We start from the raw sequence: 25,972 nt of genomic DNA, 5'->3' as shown, positions 1-25,972 counted from the left end.
GGAAGTGGCAGGACCAAGATTCCCAGCACTCTCTGTAACCTGGAAGCTCATTCCCCACCTACCCCCTATATTGCCTCACCCCCTAAGTCAGACACACCTGGCTAAGGATGCCAAATGTGGATTAATTACTCCTGCAGGACAAGCCTCAGGGAAATGTGGGAAGGCCATTTCCTGGAGGAAGGTTTGGAATATGAGTGTTGAGGTTCTCACTGGTGGCTCAAAGTGTGGGAGAAGTTAGGGAAGAAAAATTTTGGACTGAGGGAGTCAAATCCTGCTGAACTGAGCCCTGGAGGTAAAGGAGAGACTCAGAGAGCAGCCTTGAAGCTGATCGGGAATGCTTCCTCACTCATTCAAGGTGGGTTTTCTGGGTAACCTTCTGTAAATGTTGTTGAACCATATGATGAAGGAAGTATTACTCCACTCTCTCTATAATAGCTTCAGAAACCTCCATAGGAGAAGCTCCTCTATCCTAACGGGAGAACCCATCCAGACTTTCTAGAGAGCAGAGACAATGGAAGTTAGGGTTCTTTGTGCTTTGTGATCCAGCACATCCAAGCTGCTTGAGCCACCAGAAAGCCATGCAGGGATTGCTGCTGGCTGCTCCACCACCATCTGGAAGAGCCTCCCCACCAGGCCTTGGCTGCCCTTTGAAAGCCAAGCTGCTCTGTTACTTATTCCAAAGAGGGCAAATGCCTAACAAACAATTGTGAGGCCAAGACATCCTGTCTGTGAAGCTCCCAATGTACTCTGAGACCAAGAAGGGCTTTTCTGACCCATCCTCTGAGCTCCGAAGTGGGAGAAATCCCTCTGAGCCAACACACAACCTTCTTGTTGGATGTCACCTATGAGACACCAAGGACACAATTCTCCTGAGGAAATCCCATTCCAGGGAGGGAAGAATTTGCTGGCCTGTCTGCAAGAGCAATGGGGACTTCAGAGTTCATCAGCCCTGCATGTCAGGATGGATACTCTGCTGGGTGCAGGCAGCCAGCAAGCCAGGCTTATTTCCTCTGCGCTGGCACAGGCATAGCAACAGCAAACCTTGGCAGCTCTGTCTGACCTGGATCACTGATGTGAAATGCCCTGCATGGCCTGGTGAGGCCTCTAGACTCCACTTCATCCTGCCAGAAGCCTTCTCTGCACACCCCACGAATCCCTGTAATCTCTTCCTTATTGCCTGGTTGCATGGATGGCTCAGGTTGCCTCTGAGCTGCCTGAAGCCTGCAGTCTGCTAGCACTGCTGATGCCAGAAACCCCAATCTGGTACCCAGGGCATGAGGTAGTCTGAAGCTCCCCATTTGGGCACCAGGATGGAAAGGGATACTTGGCCTTGCTCTCCCTGACTTGGAGAAAGATGACCTTTTTGAGTAGTCCGACAGTGACAAATCAGTTGATGAAATATGCAAACTTGCTCCTGATTTGGCCTGAAAGCCTCTGCTGAAATGTCAGCAAGGAATATGTTTTCCTTCAGCTGGTTTGCTGATTCCCACAGCTTCCTACTAATGATAGGGACTTTGAGATATCTGGAAACTTCATTTCCTCTTTACACTTTTGCATTTGGCTATTTGAATTGCTTTCACGGATGGGATTTCACAGATGAAGAAACTGAGATACAGGGAGATAAAGTAACACACTTAAGGTCACAGGGCTAGTCAGTGGCAGAGCTGGAAAGCAGAGGAGGGGACAAGAACTGGACCCAGCACTGACTGTGTGGTTATCAACATGGGCCTAGATACTACACACATTCCCTTCAATTCCTCACTCACATTTCAGATGAACATCGTTTGCCCTCATTATTGCTGCCAGTTATGCTATGTGTGTTAGACAACACATGGTCCTGGACTTTAAAAAGTTTGTGGCCTTAAGTTCTTTCATATACCACTCTGATTTGTGTTTCTTCCACACATTTTGAAGACCTGCTTCTTTTATAGTTCCTTCTTCCGAAAGCTTCCTTACAGAGGAAATGAAAATCCTTCTGGCAGTTCGTCAATGTGCACTGACAAGGACAGGCTGAGCAGGGAGAAGGGGTGGCCAGGAAGGGTGGGAGGAGGGAAGACAAGTGAGTGACGCAGGAGCTGGAGCCCTGCACCCTTATCCTTGCTCAGCTGCTGATTAGCTGTGGGGTACGGAACCAGCCTTTGGCTCTCAGGGCTTCTGTTTGCTCTTCCAAGTCACGGAACCCCCACTGGTGAGCACTCAGTGTTTTCTTTTTTCCCTGCATTTGATTTCTCTCAAGCATTGCTTTCTGTTGTTTTGTTTTTTTCTCCCATTCCACATTCTGTTCTTCTCCAGCTTTGTTTCCCATCTCCTAGAGACTGCTGTTGAGCAGTGAGTTCTTTTTAAAAATAGCTTTTTGAAAGTTGTGGGCTCTTCCACAGACCATCTATTCAGTCAGCTCTTTATTGTTTGACCTCTTTACAAAAACCAAGGGAGGTGACTGATCAAACTGCAAGGCCCTGACTCTAGCAGAACATTCCTCCGAGGCACCACCTCCGAGGGCTGGACCTTTCTTCCAAGGCATCTTCTACCACATCTGCTTCTACTGCCCCAGCCTCTTTTCCACCTCTGGCCTCGGGGTATTTTCACTTGCTTTTCCCTCTCTTCTTCCAATGGCACCAAGGCTCTTGGGCTCTCATGTGTCATTTAGGCTCTAGCTCAAGTGCTTCCTCTTCAAACTCTTTCCCTGACTCCCACATCTTACCCAACTCTCTCACTGTTCTGGATTCCCCAAACCCCTTAATTTTTCCTTCAATGCACTTTCCCCAGTGACTCTCAAAGTTACCTACAAATTAGAACCCCTGGGGAGCTGATCGATCATGTGGAGTCCTAAGTTCCAATCCCTGATTTAATTGGTCTGCAATGGAGTATCTGGTATATTTTTAAAAGCTCTCCAGATAATTCTTATATGGAAACAAGCTTGAGAACTTCTGCCTAAGCTTTGTTATATATTTGATGTTTGTCTCAACTATTCAAATATACAGTAGAATATTTTTAAATGGCCAAAGATTCCTCCATAAACCGTATCCATGCCATTTGCGATGTATCTTTGAAGCATCTCCTATCAAGAGATGGAGCACACCTTACATCTGGCCTGGCCGTGTGACTGGTTTTGATCAACAGACTGTTGTAGACATGACATTGTAGAACTTCTGAGGCTAGCCTGCTGGAGGAAGAAAGGCCACGTGGAGCAGACGGACATAAGCTGTCCCAGTGGACGCCTTCTAAACCAACTAGCGATAGCCAGCACCCCCTGCCAGATGAGAGTCAGGCAATCATACGCCATGCTGCCCCAGTTGAGGCGCCAAATAACTGCAGTTGCATGGGTGACCCCAGGGGAGACAAGCAGAAGAATAGTCTGGCTGAGCCCAGCCGAAATTGCTAACTTACAAAAGTTAGAGTAAATGGTTATTGTTTTAAGCTATTAAATTGTCCACTTGTTATGGAGCAATAGATAACTACTACAGAATGTAAACTTCATGAGGGCAGAGACTTTGTGGGTATTTTTGTTGTTTACATGTGTTTTTTCACTACTCCTTCCAAATTACCTAGATCAGTGCCTATCAAAGCACTTAATAGGTGCTCTATAAATATTTTTAAATGGATTGATGATATCTGATAGGCCTTTACCAAGACCTGTTTTACACTTTGCTTAAATTTCATTTGGCAGCATGAGAGACTTCCTTAAGTATTTAGTTTAGAGTCAGCTAATGAGACAGAATATGACTCTTCTCTCTTCTCCCAAGAAATCGCTTAAACTGCTACAGTAAAGCTCTCCTTTCTCAGTGGGTAATTTCATTAAAGGATTATTTAGCATAAATTTTTGATGATTCAGGAAATGTTATTTTCCTAAAGGCTCAGCTCAAGCACTCCTTAGTTTAGAGATATTACTCTGAGTCAAGCATCAAGGTAACCTAGGGTGTGAGGATCCCATACTGAACAGGTGGTTAGGGTGGTGGAGGAGCTGGGGGCAGTGAGAATAAAAGTTTGTGAAAGACTGGTAAACTGGCTGGTGACATTGATTTAGTTTCAGTCCCTGTTATAAGCAGACTGCATATTTGGTAATAAGCTCTGTTCAGAAGCTAAAAAGTTATCATTATAAGTACCCGTGCGAAGAGGAACTAAGAGAGAAATAATGGAGTGACCTAACCTAGAATTGTGCACTGAGCTAGTGAGCCCCTGAAGCAGACCCTGAAACTAGGATTTCGGTGATCTCAGAAAACACAGGTTGGAAAGTGAGAAAGGAAAGGGAAGGAAACCAAGAGAGGATGTGTTAATGAGCAGTTACTGTGTGGGCACCCGGAGCTTGATCCTGCATGGGACCTGTCACACATGGCGGAGAACATGCTTCAGACACGTCCTGCTCCAGGAAGGAAGGGAGCTGGGGGATGCATCCATCTGTGTCAGGCCTTCTTTTTGTAGGAGCCCAGCCTGCCTCTGCAGCCAAAGTGAACCTTTAGGCAGAGAGCCACAGGGTTGAAAGTTGGTGAGTACAGGGGATGCATGAGTGGAGCAATGACAGCCTGTGTTATAAAGACCATTGGGTTCCTCAGGAGCCCATCCTGAGCGACACAGCACTTGAAGGAAACCAGGTAGGGGGCGAGGGGAATCTGCTGGACCCGGGAAGCCTTCATCCAAGCATTTGCTCCATACTTTCCCACAATGGCTACTTTTCCTCTCTTCTCGAGGTACCTCTTCTACCTAACGATTCTAGTCTTCAGATCTTTCAAGTTATCTTAAGGCAGCAGCACTGAGGAGAGTGGATGGTAGGAGGAAATAATGACCTCATCTTCTTTGATATCACAGCCAATGCTTATTGAGCTAACCAAGGATTATGTCATTTAATTCTCAACAATGTTGTAAGACAGATACTGTCATGAAACATATTTTGTATCCCAGAGAACAGGCACAAGAAGATAAAATGATTTGCCCAAATCATAGTGTGATGTACTCATCTCCCAACTCTCTACCCAGCTCCCACCATACTCTTCACTGTAACCCTACACTGCCTCTTTGTGAGAGGGAAAAGTAACAGTCTGAGGTCAGGCATGAATTTGCATCCTGGGGCAGTCTCTGAATAGCTGCATAGCTTTGAACAAGTCTTCAAGTTCTCTGAAACTTAGTTTTCTCATCCATAACGTAGGCTTGAGAATCTACCCCAAAGGAGCACGCGGGAGGGGTAAATGAGAATGTGTGTTTTGGTGGCTGGCACACCGAAGCTCCACGAAAGTGTGCTTTCTTCATTCTTTGATGACTCGGCCTTCTCTCAAGGAAACATTTGTCTTATCCTCTTAGTGCTTAGGGAGCACCCCACGGTTTGCCCTTATCTTGTTCTGCTTTGGAATTTTTGATGCAAGAGATTATGTAGAGCTCACTTCCCAGCTAGGTGGTGAGCTCCTTGAGGCAGTAAGTTTGGCCTCTTGTTATTGTTTACCTTGTAACACTCTCCAGAACATTGGTTTAGTGATGGCTCCCCTTTAGTGCTTGATGATGATTACTGATGCTTCTTTTTGGTAATAAAAAAATGAAACAAGAAGACTTTTGAATACAGAGAAATGTACAGGCAACCTGATCTCGATATCTGTGGAAGGCATTTTCTGTCTGTGCTGAGCTCCGTACTAGCACTCAATCTAAGTGTTTGGGGCTTGTGAGCAACAGGAAAGACCACTGTCACCAAGCTGGATTCTTGACATGAATGTCAGCCAGTCTTCACAGTCATTGTAATGAGTGTCACCGATTCTCCTTGAGCCAGCAGCTTCATCAGTAGAGACACCGCGATAGCACTGAGAGCAGCAACATTTATTGGACTCACTATAGTAAACAATTTATAAACGAATTATGCCTTGTTTAATGCATATCCAAAATATAATTTGTAGGCAGTATTATTATAGTTGAGGTACATAGAGAGGAAGTAATTAGCTCAAAGTCATACAGCTAGGACAAGGTAGTGTTTTGTGGGCTCTGCTGATACTGGGTTCTTATAACTTTCCCTTTTCCATTCCTCTCTCTACAGCTCCTCAGCTTCCTCCCCTCCTGGTGGGTGATGCATTCTATCTTGTAGGTGAAAATGGGAGCTTGCAGAGCTGGAAGATATCCAGTTTTCTTAGGATGACTTTGCAAATCTTTGCTCAGAACCCCTGGGTCAGCTACTAACTGATATTATGATAAATACTTAGTCATTTGTTTGCTTGTTTTCTGTTTCTCCTCAGGAAAATGCAAGCCCTGCCCAGATATTAACAGTGTTCACTGCTACATCTCATTGTGTAGAGAGTTCCTACAATGTAGTAGGCACTCCATAAATATTTATTAAATGAATGAACCCGTTGTTTGTTGATCGCACAGTTGTCGGAGGAGCCACCTTGTTTCTAAGCTATTTGGAAGCCCCTCGCTCCTCCCTGCCCTCTCCCTGAAAATCCACATCATCGCCACATTTTATCTTCATAAAATTATTGTGCTTAAGTGGTGAGATCACATATGGGAAACCGGAAAGCACTTTTTATGTGTAACTCTGATTAAAGCGGGTCCTCTTATGCCCCAGTCTCTATGGAGCTGTGATCTGAGAACCCAGCCCACCCCATAGAGAGTACAAAAGGAAGCTCAGCGTTTACTTGTGTCCTTTGAAGAGCATTAAGTTTTATCCGATTCATAATCTATAGCAATGGTTCTGAGAAGCATCTTTTCTCTCCTTAATTCTTTCCCACATGCAGTTGCTCTGGGAACCCCAGAGTCTTTCCCAGTGCCCAGCCCATTTCGCTTTCTCTCTCTTCCTCCGTCACCACGCCTAGGCCCATGTTATGTACACTGACTGAGCCTCGCTGCCTCAGTCTCCTGAGTTCTCCTCCACCTTCTCTAGTATGTTTTCACTTAGGAGCTGCGTAGCTTGGGCATGCAATAGAGACTGTTTATATCTCCACTTGCTTTTATAGAAGGTAGGCGTTTAGTCCTGTGAGGAACTTACTATGAGGATTAATGAGTTCATTCTTACAAAATGCTTAGAACAGTGCCTGGTGCACAGTAAGCACTCAATAATCTTCGCTGCTATCGTTATCATTAGCAGTAATAGTAGTAGTAGCAGTGAAAGGGCCATCTCACTCCGGATTGTACGTTGCTGAGTATCTGAGATCAACTGGCTAAAATACAAACTCAAGAGACAGCTAAGGGGAGGGACAAATATCAGTGGGCAAGTTCAAATCTTTCTCTTTTTGTTTCAAATATAGATGGGACAATGGCTGACGGGGGGGGGGGGGGAGACTTCATTACAAAATACTGTACTTGTCAAACAGACACTGAGTAGTATAAGCATTTGGATATTAGAAGAATTCTCTTCTCTTTGTACTACAGCTCGTGGTCCATATTTTCAGTTTTATCTATTTAAAGTGATCTCCCTTTTTGGACCACCCACCTTCATATATTTTAAATCTTCATCTAACACTATCTTGAGATTCTCTGCTTATACTCTCTGACCTTCTCTTTTGATTTTCTTCTCCCATTTTTATAGCTTTCAAGCTGATTATGGTGTTAATGCTCCCAGAGGCTCTGCTGAAGATCTCTTCTTGGCAATTTTCTGACCACGTGATATCAAAAACATCCTTGTAAGCCCTCTGTTGCCACTGGGGAGAGGCAGGATGAGGCCAATCCAATCTGGTTTTTATTCGCTTGTGTTCCACATTCCATCAGTGACAGGGCGCAGGATAAACCACGTGGATAATTGTTGGAATTGGGGCAGCGGCCCATGCCCAGGGCCCTTAGGCCACATTCCCGAAGCCCACCACAGAAATGGTGTGATTGCTGTGTGCACAAAGGAGGTAGAGTTAAGAGACTCAATTTAGTCTGAGCCCAGGGTAGAAACTAGATGAATCCAAATTTGGAAAGGACTATAATGGAGTCTGTCTGGGCTCCATTTCCAATATATAAATTGGAAGCAATTTAAGGAATTGAACATTTCAGGTTTAAAAGTTATAGTCAGGAGAGAAGCTAGTACTCTTGCATATGAGCCTTGAATATCCTCTCACTCTATTTATAGGATTTTCCCCCCAATCATATTTTTCTCATAACATGAATGCAGTCTGATTTTTAGAAAGGAGGAGTCCTGGTTTCAGAAAACCCCAACTTACAAATAAGATAAAATCAGGGAGTGTTTTGCTTCTTTATTTTGTTCTAAATTTTAAAAAGGTCTTTTAAAGTTGCAAACTCTCCTGGGTGCCTTGCATATCTGTTTCAATGCATTAACTCCCTGCTCCAGCCTTAGAGGAGTTAGGGTGATGGGGGGAAAGAAGAGAAGAACTGAGATCTAAGGCAGTAGGAACCACTGCAGATAGAAGCTCAAGGTGAAATGAAGGTGAAAATGTGTCTGAGTTTTAGCTTAATGTGAAAGGGAAACTCACTGAGCTGCAGGGAGTGGGGAGGCTTAATACGTGTACTTGTTAATCTTGCAAGGAGAGGTGCAGCCCTAAGGCTGGTCCCTGCTGATCTGATGACCTTTCAGAGACACATTTTCTTGAGGTCTAAGAAGCATGTGAGAGCAGATGGACGGGATGAAGGCAGAGAGCTAGATTTTGGTGAAATTGCTCAAAGACACCCAACTAGATCCATATGCAGAGTCCTCAGCATGATGGACAATACCACCCACCCTCTCTTGACACTGCCAGGTATTCCCTCACCTTTTCACTGCATTGCCACGCGCAGGAGGCAGGAGAGTGAGGTGGTTTAGAGTTTAGGTGCTGCAGGCCGTCTACCTGAATTTGAGTCCTGGGTTACGGCTGTATCACCTTGGGCAAGTCATCTAAAGCCTCTGTGGGTAAGAACACGGAGGCAGTGCCTTGGAGGAGCATTCTGCTCCTTTTCCTAGAATCAAGGCCTTAGAGTTCGATCAGGCGTTTAGGCTTGGTTTTAATAAAGAGGTGCAGCAGTAAATAACTGACTCAAGAGACCATCTGAGGAAGAGCCCACAACTTTTAAAATAAAGTTATTTTTCAAAACAACTTACTAATTCAGCAGCAGTCTCTAGAAGATGGAAAATAAGTCCTGAGGAGGGCAGAAGGTGAAATGGGAGAAAAAACCAGAAATACAGAAAGCATTGCTTCAGCGAAGTCAAGTGTAGGGAAAAAAGAAAACACTGAGTGCTCACCAGTGGGGGTTCCGTGTCTTGGAAGAGCAAACAGAAGCCCTGAGAGCCAAAGGCTGGTTCCACATCCCACAGCTAATCAGCAGCTGAGCGAGAATAATGATGCAGGGGCTCTGGCTCCTGCGTCACTCACTTGTCTTCCCTCCTCCCACCCTTCCTGGCCACCCCTTCTCCCTGCTCAGCCTGTCCTTGTCAGTGCACATTGACGAACTGCCAGAGGGACCATCAGCATCTTTCCTCCCACCCCCACCTTCTCCAACCAAGTATTTAACTTACTTCCTAGGTTATCTCTTCCCTGGGATAAGCCAGCTCAGTGCAGTGTTGTTACATCACCACACCACCATCTGTGCCCTCACTGGAGGCAGCAGCATCCATCCCCTTGTTGAGCCAGCTTAGAAGGTAAGAAGAATGTGGTATGGCCACACTCCCAGTGCTGGTGCCTCAGACAAGAAGGAATAGTACTGGAGAAGAGAAAACTAAGGCCCAGACAGGGAGCTCCAAACTCACCAAAGGCTGACCACCCAGCGAAAAATGGTCAGTGTCCCCTCCCCAGAAACTACATGGCTGAAGATTCTACCAGCCTCTTTCCTGCTCATGGTAGGACCCAAGCCAGCACCAGAGCTGTCACTGCACTGAGAGCTGCCAGCCCACAGTCTCCCCAGCCAGGCCCCTCCCTGAGGGTTCTGAGACCCTGCACCAGAATTCTGGGTATTGATCCAAAAAAATCCAAAACACTAATTCAAAAAGATATATGCATCCTTATGTTCATTGCAGCATTATTTACAATAGCCAAGATATGGAAGTAACATAAGTGTCCAGCAAAAGACAATTGGGTAAAGAAGACATGGCACACATATACAATGGACTATTACTCAGCCATAAAAAAGAATGAAATCTTACCATTTGTGACAACTTGGATGAACCTAGAGGGTATTACGCTAAGTGAAATAAGTCAGGCAGAGACAGAAAAATGCCATATGATTTCACTTACATGTAGAATTTAAAAAAACAAAATAAACAAACAACAAAACAGAAACAGACTCATAGATACAAACTGATGGTTGCCACAAGGGAAGAGGGACTGAGGGCTGGGTGAAACAGGTGAAGGGATTAAGAAGTACAAATTGGTAGTTGCAAAACAGGGATGTAAAGTACAACATAAGGAATAAAGTAAATAATATTGTAATAACTATGTATATTGCCAGATGGGTACTAGATTTATGGGGGGGGAGGATAACTTTGTAAGTTATATAAATGTATAACCACTATGCTATACACCTGAAACTAATATAATATTGAATATCAACTGTAATCGAATATTTTTAATTTTTAAAATGAATTAAGCAGAAGGAGGATGGGTAGCTGTTAAATAGAGAATCCCAGGGCTCTCTTCAAACCCATTGAATCAGAATCTATGGGGTTGGGATCTCAGGCTGCTCATTTTAAACAAGCCCCGCAGGTAATGCTGCTGCAAGTTTGAAATTACAAGTTTAAATGAAAACTTAAATGCAATTCTCAACCTCCCAGCAACCAAGTGAATTTCTCTCACATCAGCCTGGTAGGAAATCTCAGACTCCAAACCCTTTTCTAGAACATATTGTTAAACAGGAAGCCCCAGAACAAGACTGTGAGCCCCAACTCTGGCAGGAGAGGGACATTTCCCCAGGGAAGTGCTTTCAATAGGCTTGGAGAACGATTTACTCTGCAGCCTGCACAGCCGTCAGCAGCATCCTAGCTCTCCATGGATTAGAAGGATCTTACTAAACTCGAATATGAGGACCACCAAAACCAGGGGTCTTATCTAGCCTGAGCCCAGTCCCCAGATTTGGGCCTTGACATTGTTGATGAAAATCCCAGAACATATCTAGAATGACAGAAGCAAGCTCCTGGCTTGCTGCATTTCTCATAAGGGGAAAGGTTTTGCATGAGCCGGCTCTGGTAGAGATACAGGCTTTAATTAGATGGGGTGCAGTGATGATGGAGAGAAGTGAGGGAGGAGGGAAAGGCCACCAAGACAGGCAGGACCTGCAGGGAAACCTCGCTGGGTAGCCCAGTTCTTTCCTCTCAATTTTTCTTTCTCTCTACCCATTTCTCTCTCCTTCTTTGCCTTTGCTCTCCCTTTTTGTGTCTCTCTTCCTATCTCCCTTTTTCTCTCGTCTCTTCTTGTCTACCTTTCCATTTTCTCCTTCCCTCGCCCCCTCCTGTTCCCCTACATCTCGCCACAAACACTTCCCAGGTGTCTACTCTGTGCCCAGCCCTGCGGATGGCACTGAGGAAAGAGCAATACTTCCAGTGGCCTCTAGGAGCTCCCAACTCACAGGGAAGATCCCAAAATGGGCAACTGCAGTTCAGTTCCAAGCGGTAAGGTGGGGACACCTAAACAGGCATCCAATCCAGGCTGCAGCTCAAGAGAGCGACATCTAACCTGACACCTAAGGGGTGTATGTGCAACAGACCAGCAAAGGGCTAGAAGAAGGGTAGAGAGCATTCCAGGCTGGTATAAATTCCAAATTTAAGAGAAAACATGGCACCTCTGAGGCACTGTGAGGGTCCAGGGCTGCCATGCACGGTTGTGTAGGTTGTGTCCAGCCTACGGGTACTGCATCAAGAAGCAAGGCCGAGAGCTACCCCGGGGCATGGGCCTTCTTTTCACACAGTGAGCCTCCTCTGTTTGGCCCCTATATTGACAGGAATGTCATGCCAGGGTCTTCTGCTATTACTCCTCTGGATGGTGTATTGACAAAAGATTGGAACAGGATCAATAAGGCAGGAACTTGCATAGAAGCATCTTTCTCTGCTCCCTTGTTCAGATGCTGCATTATATTCTCAGGCTCTGCCCAGTCTGAGGCTTACAATATCTAACCACATCTGGAATTTCTTTGCCAACAGCTTATTTTTTGGCTGCAGTAGGTACCCCTGCTTTTGATGAGTCTCTCTTCCCTAAAGTCATCCATGTGTGCCCTTGCATTGGACTGCATGGAAACAGTTTGTCGCCGGATAGTTCCAGTCAACATTTACCTCGTGATGATTCATTACCAGCCAGAGAACAACCTTCACAAGGTAGACTGGGAATCATCACTTATCCTCGCCTTTGGAAAGAGGAGGTATTTTGAGATAGTGAATTCTTTTTCAACTTTGGCTCCAAGTCTGATCCAAAGGCGCTTTAATCAGTTAGATGTATTTAAGAGACATTTACATACTTTCCTGGTAATTAAAACCCATTTAACTGGTCAGGGAAATGACTCTCAACTGTGGCATTGATGGCCTCAAGATACTGGCAGCACTTTGCTTCACATCACAAGAAACACCAAGCATTGCCTCGCCAGGTCTTTTTCTCTCTGCAGTTGAACCCAAAGATACACTTCACCCTGGTTGAAATAGGATGGACTCAACCTTGCCCATCGGAGTTATTTGAAGAAAGGTGTACTTGGCAGTAAAAATGGGATTCTGAAGTATTTAGGGAAATTAATGTATGTTGTTATCTTTGGGGAAAATGTTTCTAAATGAATGGACTTCCTCTTCTTTGCATTCAAGAACCTATTTGTTTGGAAAGAGAGAAAATGAGGGGAAAAGATCTCCCTTTTAAAATGTATACTCTCAGAAAAGGGAAAAACAGAAGGTGTTTTTCCTCTTCAATGAGCATGGCAGGTAAGAGGAATGAATACATGCAATTGCAGGTCCCAAGTGCGGAGATGTGCTTAGAAGACAGTGGCTTTAAGCCTGGAGATCAGGAGCTTCCAGAAGGAGGGTGCTTCCTTCTCTGTACCATAGGCCAGAAATAGGAGGGGGAGGGTAGGTGGCGATGGTGGTGGTGATAGGGTGTGTGTGTGGGGGGGGTGATTTTAGGCAGAAATGGCACATATCTAACCCAACCTTGGGTTTTGAAATCAGACATATTGGGCTCAAATGCTGACTCTGCCATCCATTGATTGTGTGATCTTGGCCAATGGAGATAACCTCTCTTGGCACCATTTTCTCTATGTCTGAAGTGGGGGCAGCAACCTAAGTGAAGCCTTGGTGTGAAGATTGAGAGAGGCAGAGAAAAGACAAAGGAAAGGTCAGTTCCTCTCTTAGGGGGCAATTATTAGAGAGAGTGAAGAAAGGAGCTCTACACTTTCTATACTCCCATATTCTTTAAATTCTCTAGGATTAAGACGTTTTCAATTATGAAACAGAAGGGAGGAGACAGGAAGGATATTTTATTAAAGATGAAAAATGGCTACAATTTCAAAAGCAAGCTTGTCGACAGAAAGTGATTATGTTTTCATAATAATTAACGGGAAAGCCAGGACTGAGGAAATTAATTGCTCTTGGTACCACTGCCTTCCAAACAGCGACCTTGAGGCCGATGCACAGTGAGGCCTCAGTTTCTCACTGGGGACTGGGAGGCCTCTGTTGAACTGCTTCCTGCCCTGGGAGACTGAGAAGGTGATTCTATCCATCATAACAGTATCTTCCTAAGATGGAAATGAATCTTTATTAAGCCCTTACCATGTGCTCGGTCTGTATTGGCACTTTTTTGCGTGTACAAATTTAAATATTTCATCAATCTTACAAATTAGGTATAATTAACTCTGTTTTATAGATGAAGAAATTGAGAGCTGAGAACTTAACTTGCCCGGGGACACATGTTTGGAAATTGATGGTCATTTAGAACCCAAGCCTGCCTAAGTCCCAAGCCTGCTCCTTCCTGTCTACGAGACCACCTTCCATGAAGTGTGAGCAGGTGTGAGGATGTGGCAGGAGGTAAACTTAGGACACTGGGGACCAGGGTCTTCAATAAATGATGATTATTCCATTTCTCCTAGGTTTTAGAACCACCCTTTAGTAGCTCAGTGACCTTGGCAAGTTACTTCACCTGATTTCTACCTCAGTTCCACATCTCTAACCATTTTGTGATTTCCAAGCATCATTTTCATCCTACAGGGATGAGAGGTTTAGAGTCTCTACGCCACCTCTCCTTATTCCACTGCCCCCAGAGCCTTACTTCACTGGGCGAAAAATAAGGGCAGATGTATATAGAAGTGTGTGTGGCAAGTATAAAACTCAAGTTCCATATTATTTCCCTTCCTCCGAGTCACCCGAGCCCTCATTAATCTCACATGCAGAGGGGCAGGGCTCCTCTCGGGAAAGGTGGGGAAGAGCATGAGTCCTGGGCAAAGAAGCGAGGACAGGATGGGAGCCCCTCTCGGGCGGGGATGCCTTGAAAGCTACTTTTCCATTCAGTTTTGGGAAAGTTGTATTCAGCACAGAGCTTTACATTTTCTTTCCTTGCCCTTTCTTTAAAGGACACATTTTATTGGAAATATACATGTCAGAACATGTATACCTAAGTATACATCTCAATGAATTTTATTTTATTACCATATGATACACACACACACACACACACACACACGCACACACACTAATACAGACACAAATACTGGCCTCTGAAGAAATGGGAAAAGCAGATACTTAGAATACATAATTAATTAATGAAATGTGTAGTTATTTCTTGACATTTGTCTTGTGTAGAGAGTATAATCTCCGCGAGGGCCAGGACAGATTTACCTTTTGCAAGACTGTAATCTGGTTACTTAGCTTAGCGCTTAGCATGTAGTATGCATCCAGTAAATTTCAGCTATCTTTTGGAAAACATAAACAAAGGAAAGAAGAGAAGAGGCAACTTTAAGAAAAAGCACCCCTTAGAGGAGCCATCATATAAACCAAAATGCAATTATTGGCGAGACTTGAACCTGACAGGCTGCCCTGGAGTAGAATCAAGCATTTCCAAATGGAGCAGTTCATTCTTTCCCTTGTCCCCGCTTCCTTTCCTCTGTCCCAGCGGGAAGGGATATGTAAATCTTCTCGCATTAGAGGCTCCTGGCCTCCTTGGATTCCACGTGGGATTGAGTGGATTGCTAAAAGAAAAATTCAAAGAGGGACCAAGGCAGTGGCTTATTTGAAGTCCCTGTAATATTCAAATTAAAGCTATAAATCAACTATGCAAATGAGCCTAGCCCAGGGCAGAATTACAATTAAGCAGCCTGCAGAAGAAAACTTAATAGGCCCTGCCTCTCCTCCTATTATCTTGTGAGTAACTTTCCTGAAAGTTTAGGTCTTGTGGGGACCCTGAGAGAGTGTAGCTCAGGGCATTCTGGTGGTTCTCACAACTGGGCTGGGATTTGGCAGCATTCTAAAGCTCCAAGAAGGGTCGAGCACTTCGCATCTGTGTCTTTGTCTCCATAAAAGTCATTAAATACGCATCTGATTAAGATAGTTGTTAGGAATATGAAGCACCTATGGGGAACATTTGCTTGAAATTATAGACATGCATACATGCCTTCCCTCTGAAATGACCCTGAACTAAAATTCTCACAAGAGAATTGGTTAGAGAATGGGAGACTACCCAAAGAAAAATGGCTGGCAAGAGTTTGGGGGAGGGAGTGGACCAAAAGTCAGGGTTAGTTACCAAACATGGGATCCAGTCCTGCCCATGGAATTTAATTCATACTATTTGTTGGTAGCCATAGAATCATAGAAACCAAGTGACCATACATCCTGGTTTGTCCAAGAGAGCCCCATTTTATACCTATTATTTCAGTATAAATGTTATTAGTACCCCCTTTAGTCTTAAAAGTATCCTGGTTAGGATGATAAATGATATGGCCATTTTACAAAGTAAGGATCTTCAAGATCATTCACCTTTCAGGTGGGTCAAGCACTCACTCAAGGAACTTAGGAAGTCTCACAATCCTGCCTAGACCTTTATCCATTAATGATGAGTCTGATACGTTTCCTGTCTATGGGATTATTCAAGCAAAAGCTAGAGAAGGAGACAAGGTTAAGGAGACTCAGAGAGCAAATAGGGACCTAAGTCAATGACTGCGGGGTTCAGCAAGAAACAGGGGTTCAGCAAAAAACAGACCCAGAGAGGAAATAGTCGCTCAAGTTTCCACAGGAAGATGGCAGCTGAGGAAGGGTCCTGAGCCCAAGTTTCCTCACTTTCTTTACTAGACACTGACCAGGGAAGAAGAAATAAGACTGGAATAGTGAGGGTGGTTACACGTACTACATGCCCTTCTCAGCTGAAACCTGGCCCCTGGCTCTGGTTTGGACTCCAAGGGCCGCAAATTCTCGCTGGAGTTCTTGAGAACTCGGGTGAGTCTCAGCACCTAGGGGGTTGTCTCCACCAGGATAGGGCAGGTTTCGCTGCAGCATTAAACAAAATTTCAGTAGCGTAAAACAACAAAGTTTTCTTTTCCTCTCTGCCACACTTTCCATCCGTCGTTGGCTGAGAGCTCTTGCTCATGTCATGCCCGGAAACTCCTTATTTCCATGGTTATTGAAGCAGAAAAAAAAGGAAATATTGTGAAACGCCCACGAGGTCTGAACGTTTCTGCCTGCTGCGCCACACATTACTTCCACTCACATTGCACTGGCCACAGAAGGTCACAGGCACATGGATATGCCACATCTCTCCTGGGAAGGGAAGTCCTACCATGTTCATGAAAGGCAGGAACGGGAGATATTTGGAGAATAGCACCAACTGCAGGTTAATGGGAGAGTACAGATGGCGCTTCAAAATGCCTGGTACACAGCAGGAGCCGAATACATGCCAGCTCCCTCCAGAGAAATGTCCCCATATTTTTGGAGCACTTCCCTCCCAGCTGTCTGTTCTTCCTTTCGAGGGGACTCCCGCCTCAGAAACTGCTTAGTCTGAGAACTCAAAGGGGAAGGGACCTGGACAGGACTCCTCAAGCGGGTGAAGTTATTCCACGGATCCTAAGCGAGGACTTATAATATCCCGCCCTGAGTACATCAAAACAGCAGCAGAAGTAGCAGCAGAACTAGTATTTACTTGTATGTCCTTTACTATGTGCCAGGCACTGCTTTAAGTGTGTTACTAGGCATTAATCCTCACAGCAGCTATTCGAGATGGTGACTATTAGTATCCCCTTTTCACCGATGAGAAAACTCAGGCAAAAGAGGTAAAGTAACTTCTCTGAACTCAACGAATATTAAGTAGTCTGGGCTGGGATACAATCCCAGGCCATTTCTCCGGAGTTCACGGTCCATTACCTGTGCGCTGGAGAGTAGACAGACCAGTTGCGGATTCCAGACCTACCTGTCTTGATGCTATTCGATGTTATTGGGCAACAATAGATGCTATTGGGTAACAAAAGCATCTAATGGCATAGCATGTGCTAGGGGGCTGTTTCCCAGGGACTGGAGCTCCTGGAGGCTTCGGAGATAATTTTACTGATTCTGAAGAGCTTTAAACAGCACTGAATCACATGGTGATAAATGCATTTCATTTTCATTGCTTTTTCCTCTGTTTCCCAATTCTTCTGAATGGGTTTAAAAAAAAAAACAAAACTTAGATTTCAAGGACATATTGGCACTAAACATCACTTGTTACTCTCACTTTGGAGGAAGGGAAAGGAAGCCCGGGGCATAAAGCCTTCTGCAGGCAATATTGTCTGCCTAGAAATAAAGAACATTTTTGTTTGCATTGTATTTATTTTTATTGTACTTCCTATTGTTGGACAGTGATGTTAGATTTGCATTAATGGCCGTGATATAGTCTCATTTAAAAACATATTTGAGTTTAAAAAAAAGGTGAGCTGATATAGTGAATAGAAAATAAATAGCATGGATGGTATCAGACAGGCTCAAAATGGTACAAGTGTTCAATCAAAGACTGGAATTTGAGAAACAATATTTTGAACAGGTAGGTGTGCAGGGTGCCAAGCTGGACTTAGGGTAGATGATAAATGTTTTTCCTCTCATTACCTACTACTCAGTGGTCAGCAGACAAAGACAACAATTGTAATCTCCTCTTTCCCATCCATGACAAGTGTTAAAGTGTCCTAGAGCCCTGAGAAGCTACAAATTTAAGATGAAATTAACTTGGGAGGAAGGGAAGTGAGACAAAGAGAGCCTTGGATCAGAAGGTGGAGAAGTGGACTTAGATTGGTAACCAGCTGTGTGACTCTGGGCAAATTTCCTACTGAACCAGAACCTCTGGGCTCTCATCTACAAACTGGGAGAAATAAACCTACCTCCCAGGGTTCTTGTGATTATTAAGTTATATCATAGGGAAAATATTGCCTGCCTCGCCTTGCTGGCTATTGTGAAGATCAAGCATTCATTCCACAAATTTCTAAGAAACCTACCATGTTCTGGGCAGTCAGAAGACAGCCTCAACTTTCGTTCTTGCCGAACTGGGTGTAGTGGGGATTTACACTAAGAACAGCAACGAGAGAAACAAAACTGTTACCAAATTCAAGGGGTTTGCCACTTGGGGTGCTCTATTCAAAAACTAGAGCTGGTTGTCGCAAGGTAGTTTTATTTACTTGCATCAAGTAAAGGAGGCAGGGGATTCCTATCCAAGCTCTGCCTCCTGGAGGGAGGCTTAGTCTTTGCTTACATACAGTTTGGTCAATTATATGTTGGTTTCTTCTTTGCAGTTGACTACTTTCGTCTGGTTGAGTTCCTGTTTATAGCTGCATCTCAGAAATACTGTGCTGTATTTTAACATTTAGCAAGAAATGACATTTAGAGCTGCCAAAATCTGGAGACCCTTGTCCTATCTAACAAAACCATGGAACTGCCATTTATGGAGGATTCGCCAGAAGCCAGGTGTTGAGCTAAGGGTCATACCTGCATTATCCCATTTCACTCTAACAAGTTCTGTGATGAAGGTAATTACCACCATTCCATTTTACAGATGAGAATCTGGAGATTTAAAGGGCTAAGGAGCTTACCTAAGCTTATTGGAATCAGGTGAATGAATGACAGAGCCAGGACTCAAACTCACAGCTGTTTTCTTCTTAAAACAGATGTTATCCAGAAAAATAGAGGACAGATGGATTGTAGCAAAGGGAATGGAGCTACAGTAAAAGCAGTTAGCAAGGAGTCCGCCCTGCGTCCACCCGAGCACTTTGTGGAATGCGAAGCATTAACAATGGGGGGAAACTCGTTGGCATTCATTATTCCTACTGTGGTATTTTTAGTCAAATCTTCCCCAAGGGGCATTTGAAGTTCTCCCAGAGCCTTGCAAGCATGTAGGGGAATTCCATTATTAGAGCAGCGCCCCCCAATGCTTCCCAAGCTTGCACTTATGTAGAAATCACCCCAGGGAACTTATCAAAACACAGATTCTCGGTTTAGAGTGGGGCCTGATATTCTGCGTTTCTAATAGGTATCCATGGACTATGCTTCTGGTTCACAGTGTGTACAGCAAGTGTTAAAGCCCTCAGAGCCCACGGATGGAGGTCTCTTCCCCACCTTCCCAGGCAAAGTCCCCTACTAAGCTCTAAATCAAGGCGTAGCCTGTGCAGCAGGTTGGGCAGCCTCCCTGACTCTGTGGAAATGGGGGGGGGGGACCCAAGGAAGGCTTGGAAACACAGGGCAGCAGCTTCAGCCCTGAGAAGAAGAGGAGAGGTGGGTGGAGAGCCTGCTGGCCCATCAGTTCCACCAGCAATTAGCCAGAGGGAGCTGGTCTGAGAGCCATTAACATTTACAAGTCGCTCCAATAGCCCGCCCCACGCTCACTCCAGGGCACCGCAAAGTGCTCCTTATTGAGGCTAATGAAAAAGCCTGGAAGGTGGGCAGGGAAATCACACTCGCCCGCACGGAGTGGTAGCTCCTTTGAGGAGGGGAGTCTCTCTCTCTCCTTGAGGGTGAGCTTTTTGCTCAGTTATTTGGTCGTTTTCCGTCTCTAGCTGTCCAGGGGCTGGGCTGGTGCCCACTGAGCGGGTAAGCGGCGTCGGGCTCTTCCTTGGGGTCATCTCATTTCATCTTCACTCCTACCCGGACTGATGCATGAGGGTGCTGAACCCCAGATTCAACCCCAGGGCTGTGCACTCCCAATCCAGCCTGCAGATGGACAGCTGGGCGGGGGAGCTATGCGTGGGGCCAGGCAGACCTGAACTTGTGTACACAGTTGTGCGTGGGAGTTGTGTATGGGTGTGGGTGTGCGTCTGCCTTTTGGGTGGGGAGAGAATAATTACTCACCATCAGATTCTCAAAGGCACTAGTGACCCTCCTAATAGGTAACAGGGCCCTGGATAGATGGGTCAACTATTGGCCTGGTTTTCCGGGTCCATTTTTCAACCATCCCCTCAAGAGGTAGTTGGGATTTCAGAATCTATGGCTTAAAAAAACACATAATGACATAAGGAACCCTGAAGTCAGGCCTGCTTCCTAGTGAATTGTATTTTCATCATTAGACCGCACTTGGTAAATAGCAAGTGAATGTGGCAAATACAGCGGTGCCTCGGTTTTCGAAGGTCTCCGTTGGCGAACGTTTCGGTTGACGAACGCCGTGAACCAGGAAGCAAATGCTTCGGTTTTCGAACACACCTCGGAAGTCGAACATGCCCCGCGGCTTCTGCTGAGGCCAAGATCCTGGGGCCCAGCTGTCGGCTGTGGATCCCTCGGTTTTCAGAACTCGAATGGTCTTCCGGAAGGGGTCACATTTGAAAACCAAGGTACCACTGTACTGTGTTTTTTTTCTGCCTGTCCCCAACCAGTAGGTGGCAGGGCTGAGTCTAAATGTTAGCAACCCCTACCCCTGATCCAAAGCTCATGCCACAATATCATATGCCTACTGGAAGCAGCTGATGGACAGTCCTGCCTTCCTCACAAGAAGCAGTTCATGACGCTGATTAAGAGGAGCAGCTGTGTTTGGAGCCAGACAAACCTAGATGTAAATTGCAGTTGTATAGCCATTGGCCAATCACCTCAGTTTACCAGTCTGTAAGATGGGGCTAAGAATAGTCCCTACCTCATAAGGGGTGTTATAAGGATTAAAGAGATGATGGGCATGAAACATCATGACTGTTAGTTTAGCACTATCAAGGTTGCTGGCCACCTTATATCATCTCACTTAATCTTGAGCCTTTGACTATGGCTTGCTCAAGATCCCAGGAGGAGCTGTGATTTGAATTAGGTTTGTCTGGAACCTAAATCTATAGGCAGTATGCTTTTTACTCTCTGAGTCATCTCCGAATGCCCTGACTGCCATAGGGCCATGCACATATAGGCGTTTAAGAGATATTTGTTCATTTAAATTGGTCTTGGTTCTAACCCAGTATGCATATTTGGAAATGAAACACCAAGAATCAGCTGGAGGTCTTCTCTGAAAGTTTGGGCTGCTGAGAAACAATGTGCTGTGGTCTAAACAAGGCTTGTTGACAGGCAACATAGTGAAGAATCTGGGGATGGTGTCAGGTAACACAGACCATTGTCTTGACTGGATGACACGGCTGTGATTTCACCGCTCTGAGCTCGGCTGTAAGAGTGTCACTAGCTGCCTTGTCTCCCTTTCACAGCTGGCTGTAAGGAGTGAGTGAGGTCACTTATATGAAATTGTCTGACATTGTAGGTAAGGGTAATATCATTGGTATTACGATCACTGTGACAGGTAGAAAGGTCCCAAGGGAACTCCAAAGCAGTTCTGCTCTGGAGGAAATGTTGCATTTAAAGAGACAGAGGACAAGAAGGAGCCCGGGCTATAGAAAGATTTATCGTCTTCAAGGGAAATCAAAAAGTAACTGATTCCTGGTCCCTATGGGGAGGGGAGAGGGGCTAAAATTCATGGCCTTCCCAAGTCCATCTTGTAGAAAGTATTAAAAGTGATTTAAGTAAGACATTTACCAACATTTAAACTTTACCACCAAACTGATGCTGCTTTCCTAACATTACTAGCCTAACGGCAGGGGAAAGGAGGAGTCCCATTACATAAAGACAGAAAACCTGTCTAAGGATCTGTAAAACCCAGGAAGGCTCCATTCAAAAGGCTCTGAATAGAATTTATACAGCTCAAGAGGTGGCAGAGATCAGTGAGCACAATGGGTGAGTCTGCCTTTTTTTTTTCTTTTTCAGTTCTTTGATTAATCTCTCCCCGCCAACTCCCCCCTCCCCACCTTCCCTCAGTCTGTTCCATGCTTCTATGTCTCTGGATCCATTTTGTTCTTCAGTTTATTTTGTTTATCACAGTCCACATATGAGTGAGATCATGTGGTACTTCTCTTTGTCTGACTGGCTTATTTCACTTAGCATAATACATTCTAGTTCCCTCCATGCTGTGCCAAAGAATAAAAGATCCTTTTCACAGCTGCGTAGTATTCCATGGTGTGAATGTGCCACAGCTTTTTTGTCCACTCATCTACTGATGGGCCCTTGGGCTGTTTCCAGATCTCAGCTATTGTAAACTGCGCTGCTACAAACATAGGGGTGCATAAGCTCTTTGTGACTGGTGTTTCGGGCTCCTTGGGATATATTCCTGGAAGTGGGATCACTGGGTCAAATGGCAGGTCAATTTTTAATCTTTTGAGGAACCTCCACACTGCTTTCCATAGTGGCTGCCCCAGGCTGCGTTCCCACCGGCAGTGCACCAGGTTCCCCGTTCTCCACACCCTCGCCAGCACTCGCTGTTTGTTGATTTGTTGACGGAGCCGTTCTCACAGCTGTGAAGTGATACCTCATTGTGGTTTTAATTTATTTTTTCATAAGTCTCTTAGCCATTTGTATGTCCTCTTTGGAGAAGTGCTGTTGAGGTCCTTTGCCCATTTTTAAATTGAATTGTTTGACTTCCTTTTGTTAAGTTGTATGAGTTCCTTATATATTTTGGATATTAACCCTTTATCCAATGTGTCATTGGCAAATATGTTCTCCCATACAGTGGGCTCCCTTTTCGTTTGGTTGATGGTTTCTTTTGCTGTGCAGAAGCTTTTTATTTTGATGCAGTCCCATTTGTTTATTTTCTCCTTAGTTTCTCTTGCCCTAGGAGATGTATCAGTAAACATATTGCTATGAGAGATGTCTGAGATTTTGCTGCCTGTTTTCCTCTAAGATTTTTATGGTTTCATGTCTTACACTTAAGTCTTTTATCCATTTTGAATTTACTTTTGTGTATGGTGTAAGTTGGTGGTCTAGTTTCATTTTTTTGCATGTACCTGTCCAATTTTCCCACGCTATTTATGGAAGAGACTGTCTTTACTCCATTGTATGTTCTTGCCTCCTTTGTCAAATATTAATTGACTGAATCTGCCTTTTCGAGCTGAATGAGCAAGGCCTCCAGAAATGTCCGTTACAGCTGGGCAGCTGTTCCCTGAGTGAAGGAGCGGGTCAGCCTCCCTGCACACCCTCGTTTCCCAGGTTGCAAAGATTGCAAGCGGCCCCTCCCTTGGGAAGCTTTCCCAGCAGCTACAAAGCAGCGTCCTATCAGGAGCTAATGGAATAAGCCACTGACTCCCCTGGTAATTCATTTACCAAGCCAGGTTTAGGGATCAGAGCAAGCAGATATGTAGCCACTCACTCCTCTGTTTTCCAAGCAGAGTTCTCATTGGAATTAAGGAAGATATAATTAAAGTACCTTATTTGGGCATGCTGTAATTAGTCACCAATTTAGCATGCCATCAAATGTAATCCGACTATAAACACCAGGGCTGCAGGTGCCAGTCCCCTGGTGAGTCCTGGGAACTAGTGAGCCCTGCCTGCCTTTTTCATAAGACCTCTTCACCTGTGAGTGACTTGCCTGCTGAGGCAGAGACTGGCTGGGACCAGTGAGAGTGAGCCCCAAGGCAGTCGGTCTTCCCAAATATTTCTCAGCCTGGGGGGTTAGACTTCCAGGGAGCAGAATTTGTTTCATCACATAGAGAAACCTAGGGTGAAGGCAGCTTCTTCAATCTATACCTCAAAGGAAATAGCATGACCTCATGACTAAGCACAAGTTTTGGGGCTATTTTTTATCCATGCAACATGTTTACTGAGCCGCTGCTGTGAGCAGGACAGTGGGAATTCAATAAGGAATAAGACAGGATGACCTGCTGGAAGCTCCATGAGAGTGAAACCCTGCGCTCAAGCTGTGTGACCTTGGGCAAATGAGTTGACCTCTCTGAGACTGCTTGCTTATCAATAAAATGGGGATGCTGCATTCATCTCAATGTTGTAGTGAATACTGAAGGTGAGGAAAGATGTAAACATCGAGTGCTTTCCCCAGCACAGAGCAGACCTGGGACTGGGAAGTCAGTCTCTCCAGATGAGTCCAGCCCTCTGATTCTAACCTGCCCGCTGGCTGCTCTGCTGCACCTCAAAGCAGAGCTCTGAGAGGAAGCCCTGGAACTGGGGGCCAGAGTCATGTGACTGTTCCGGTCCCATTTGGAGCTCAAGAGTTTTTCTATAGCCACTAGAAGGGTGTGGAGCTGGCCATATATATGCAGGAATTGTCTGTTTTGTCCTGGGAATACCTCTGCCTGACATTGTTTGTGTGCATGGCTATTTCCCACTGGACCCTGAGCTCCAGAAGCCCCCTGCTCCATTCTGCTTCTCAGCGACAGCCATCAGGGAACTTTGAAAGCACAAGTTCTAGAGGGTCCACAGCATGCCTAGGGCCACACAGTGACATCACAGGGAGGGAGGGAGGGAGAGAGAGAGAACCTAAGGTTCTGCCTTTATTAGGGTTGAGAGTGGGGAGCCTGTACTTTTGCTGGATCATTCTTTATTGGTGAATTTAAAACATAAGAGCAGGAATTAAAGCTCTGGAAAGGAAAAGCTCATCAGTCAAATGGTCAGTCATCTATCTCAACCAGGGGTTTCCAAAAAGGGGCCTTCTCAGGAAGGGGACCTGGCTCTTCATCTTTCGTAGCCGCAGTGTGTTTGGTCACAATGGCTGTCTTTGAAAAGGGTGCCGGGCGATCAGAAGCTTAATGTCAGCCACTTCCACTGCAACCCAGAAGCTGATCGCCAGGATCTTACACGTCCTTCAAACACACTGTATTTAGTTCAAGTCAACATACATGTATTGAGCACCTGCTTGATGCGGGCTAGGAGCCAGGAGGATGTGCTTACAGGATCCAAAGTCCTGGCCCTGTTGCTTGTTCCTGTGGGGTCACAGCCACCTGTGTGGCTGAACGTCTCCAAACCTCAGTTCTTCATCTGTGAAATCAGGAACATGATGAAGCTTCATTCATATGGCTTAGATGGGGCTCCAACAGCAATGCCTATAAAAGTGACTGTAAATAAAAAGTGCTATTAGGATGTTAGATAACCCCACAGATGTCAGCAGTGGTAACAGGAAGTGTGTATTGAGAGGCGAGAAAAAATTTAAAAGGCAGGCTGCTCCCCACTTGGAAAGGCCTCTGACCCTCCTATTTTGTTCCTCTCTCCCAGGACCCACTCCATGGGTTGCGAAATAAAATATAGGAATCTCTGTTCATTCTGAATTTCAGATAAATAATGAATTTTTTAGTATAAATATATCCCATAGGATTTGTCAGACAAACACTAAAAAACCGTGTTATCTCAAACTAATAACCCTACCAACCCGTTATCCTGTTAAATAATTCCAAGCAGTGAGAAGTGTTAGTGTCATTTTTAAGTGGTTTATCATAATGGTCTCCTCATTAGAACATAAACCCCATGAGAGCAGGACCGTGTCCATCTTATTTCTACCTGTATTGCCAGGGCTCAGCAGAGCTCCTGGCCCAGGGTAGGAAAACGGAACGGTCTTTGCATAATTACTGAACATGGGGATCCTTGCAGAGCAAGGGAGAGGCCCTTGGAAGCGTCCACCTTCCTGTTCTTCTGGTCTTCTTAGGTGGTGCTTTAAAAAAATCTTTCCAAGAATTATTCTAGTTCACATACCTAGGTCTGAAGACCCCAAACCTTCTCAGGGCCTGGAGTTCAATCTGGGCCACTGTATGAGGTTCGGAAACATGGCATATTTCTCCTTTGAGCTCTGAGCCATCCATTCTCTGCATTCTAATTCTGTCACAGTCCTGGCCCCACAGTCAGAGCAATGGACTTGCCTTATACTAATGGCATTTCATTTATCATTATGGCGCTGAATGAGGGGAG

The sequence above is a fragment of the Miniopterus schreibersii genome, assembly GCF_964146895.1.
Source record: "Miniopterus schreibersii genome assembly, chromosome: 14".
Taxonomy (NCBI): Eukaryota; Metazoa; Chordata; class Mammalia; order Chiroptera; family Miniopteridae; genus Miniopterus; species Miniopterus schreibersii.
The sequence above is the reverse complement of the archived record's forward strand: the minus strand, read 5'-3'. Positions refer to the sequence as shown.